The sequence below is a fragment of the Mastacembelus armatus genome, chromosome 11, assembly GCF_900324485.2.
Source record: "Mastacembelus armatus chromosome 11, fMasArm1.2, whole genome shotgun sequence".
In the NCBI taxonomy this organism is placed as follows: Eukaryota; Metazoa; Chordata; class Actinopteri; order Synbranchiformes; family Mastacembelidae; genus Mastacembelus; species Mastacembelus armatus.
Window position 1 is genome coordinate 9,717,185 of NC_046643.1, and position 3,491 is coordinate 9,720,675.

The 3,491-nt window shown below is 38.8% G+C and overlaps 1 long non-coding RNA gene across 1 annotated transcript; it reads left to right on the forward strand.

The window, feature by feature from the left end:
- Positions 1-1,198: 1,198 nt before the first annotated feature.
- LOC113126832 (uncharacterized) lies at positions 1,199-3,278 on the forward strand. The gene is made up of 3 exons (XR_003295343.1): positions 1,199-1,354; positions 1,845-1,938; positions 2,998-3,278. It is a non-coding gene; the product is annotated as an uncharacterized LOC113126832 (long non-coding RNA).
- The last annotated feature ends 213 nt before the right edge of the window (positions 3,279-3,491 follow it).

Sequence of the window (3,491 nt, forward strand, 5' to 3'; positions counted from 1 at the left end):
GAATGTCGTGGCACTGTCATGTGTAAAGGCTTAGCATGATTACGAAATAATTTGAAAATAGAATAAGTACGTACAGCCTAAGTTGAGGTTTGCTCCGTCTGTCAACATACGACAGCTGCAGAGCAATTTTCATTGTGGTACAAGTGGTTTTGTGGTAAATGTATGCTCTCATTTATCTAAAATACATGCTAAGCTGTGGGTGCTGCTTCATTATTTGAGCAGCCCGCACGGGTTACAATGTGCATTTGTTTCTAAATGAAACATTTTTTGCTCAAATTTGACTGACTTGAGTGCATATGTTTTAAGGAAAAGGGGTCTGCATGAGGCTTTTGTGGTGATGTGGGAGAGAGTGTTTTTGTGTCTGGGAGAGGGAGAAACCTGGGAGAAATTGGAAACACAAAGCCTTTTCTGTTTTCTAAGCATTGTTCCACCTTCTCAGTGTTAAACCACTCCAAACAAGGAAACAAATAAATGGGTGCTTCACAGAAATATAACTAAATCTATAAGGTGCCATACTGACTAAGGGCTGCATACATTTAAATTTTCCTTATCTAAAGCAAAAGTGCAACATTCATAAAATGATCACAGTTCGGTGCCAGTTTGTTTAGATTTGGGTATGTAAAATGTAGACTGCACAGAGTGATGGGCAACTTAAACCACCAGGAACATCATCAGCTAAATCAATCTGCATGTTACCTACCATCCTGTTTATAAAACTCCAGTCATGTTTTACTGTGTAAGCACAGTGAAATTAGTTAACCCTTCTTATTAAACTAGGTGATGAACAACATACAACATGCACCAATCAAGGTTTCCATGACACTACAACCACATAGACTCACAGTTAGTTTAATATATTTTTGTGCATCGTTATTGTCGCTATGACAAGTTGGTAAACTGGTAATACCAGTAGACAACTAGCACTTGAATAAAGTGTGACATGCTAGTCCTTAAAAGTAAAGACAGGAAATATATTAACTACCAAACAGAAAACACAGATTGAGTTTGGACTGCTGAAAGATTAAAACTGTAGAATAGCTTTTATAACTTAAACAAGTTGATTCAGGGGCAGTGGTTCATATATAGTTACTGTGCATCAATGCTCTCTTCTTTTTATCAAGCTTATTAACTGCTGTATGTGTGCGTGTGTGTGTGAGAGGGGGGGGGGGGGCTGTCTGTTGCGCATTTCTTGCGCATTTGCTGCGCAGTCGCTGCCCGTTTGAAGCGCTCCGACGGTCCGTTCATTAACAAGCAGCAAACAGCGGTGAGACTGTCAGCATGTCAGACAAGAAGCAGCCCGTGGACCTGGGCTTACTGGAGGAGGATGATGAGTTTGAGGAGTTCCCAGCTGAGGGTAAATAGCACACACACAATGCTCTTAGCCAGACGGTTCTTCTCTTTTTCTTATCGATATTCAGCAGCTCGCGGTTTTCGGTGAGGGGCCTTACAGCAGTGACTCAGCTAGCCTGAGTTAGCCACATTAGCGTTAGCATTAGCTAGTGAACTAAGACACTATAGCCAGGTAATTTAGCTAAGCTTAACATATTAGTTAACCTACGGAGCTCTTTGCCTTTTAATAAGTCAGTAATTGTGCTGTTTATCCTTATGTTTGCCAACTTGAGTGTTTTGCCATGTTGTGTAACTCTGGTTTAGCTTTGTGCTAATCTTAGCTGTTTAGCTTGATGTAAGCTAACAAGCTAACTGTGAGCCGCGCAGGTAAACAACTGAAGGTGAGTCTGCGCTGTTTGATTTGAGCTGATTTATCCGAGAGGTTCAGACAAAGCTGTCGGAGGGTCTGTCTGCTCAGCTTTCTGACGGTGCCGGCTCCGCTGTTTACTTTGCAGACTGGACGGGGCTTGATGAAGATGAAGATGCTCATGTTTGGGAAGACAACTGGGACGATGACAACGTGGAAGATGATTTCTCAAACCAGCTCAGGTAACGCTGATCAGAAAATAGCTGAGTTAATCATGTTCACCTAGATCCCTGCGGCCTGCTATTCTGTCTGGTACTTGGCTGGATAGATTTATATTCTTAAACACTTCAGGAAATAACGACAATGTGCCACACACACTCCTCAATTAATTTTGTGGCATAACTACTCTAGCTACGTGGCAGTCTCAGCAGCTATAATGTTACTTATGATCCAAAATAGTGATTGGCATAACATGTTGTCTATTTAAAGATGAAGAGTTTCTCTAATGTGCAGCTTGAGTTGCAGGTCTGGGTGTCAACACAGCACTACAGTGCTTTTTAAAATAGTCATTATTACAAATTTATCTTTGATCTAGATTCCTACAGACTCAAATTTGGAAGTGGCTATGACCAATATTGAGGTTACTTTCCTCTTTGGCTCTGTTTTTTACTTTATGTTACAGCTCTTGTTTCACTCATCTTCAACAGCTTACACCAGCTCTTTGCTGCTACATGTTTGTTTTGTATGTGAGGTGTTACTGTAAACATCTAGACAACAGAAATGAGGGCAGCAAACAGCGTTCAAAGGAAAAAAAAAAAACCTTTGGTAAGAGGCAAAGGTTTGAGGTTTGGACATGCTTCTTCTGTTAAATGAGAAAGTATGTTGAAACCTTTGAGGAATACTATGCAAATGTTACATTTTACAAGTTAAACTTTTAATGTAGTTATACATTACATATCAAACGTATCATTATAGGATGTGTTCTGCATTTAATGCTTATACTAACATTGAGTAATCAATAACTGTTTATGCATAAGTGGCAGTGTGAGTACACTCTAGACAGTAATATGTTATTGCTTTATTTAGGCCAATTATGATAGCAATACTATTAAGCTGTTTCTTAAAGATAGCATTATTGTTAAAGGGCACATATACACATATATATATAATACATAAAATACAATATTTCTGCATTTTTCATTCCCATCTTAATGGTACAATCAATAGCAGAGTACTTATGCCTAAGCCACCCACCTATAATCATCTCTGCTGACTTGATCTTTCCCTTTTCCTCACTGCAGAGCGGAGCTGGAAAAACATGGTTACAAGATGGAGACATCATAGCGGCTCACAAGGCCTTTCAGTATTTGCTGACATTGGATATGGACATTTACATTTGAATAAAACTGGTTGACCCCACGCTACCGGATGACATTTGAAGATGCTTTTTTTTTTTTGTATGAAATATGAAAGTGTTTGGAGAAAATTGTTCATTTGAATGTTTTACTAACCAACTTATACTGCAAGTGCTTAGGCAATGGCATTTCTAGATAATAAAATTGCTATTGTTTATGCACTCTAATAGTGTTTCTTGTATCTTTTTCTTTATTGAGGATGGTTTTCATCATTTAAAGGAGAAACTGGATTGCATTAACCATACCTGCAACCATAGGAACATCACTGAAATTGAGCAGTGTTTGTAAATGAATACATCATAATTGTCTTTGTACCTTCACTTCATGCAGGATAACCACTGGCTAATTTTAACTGATGCTAGAAAGGTCATAACCAGAGA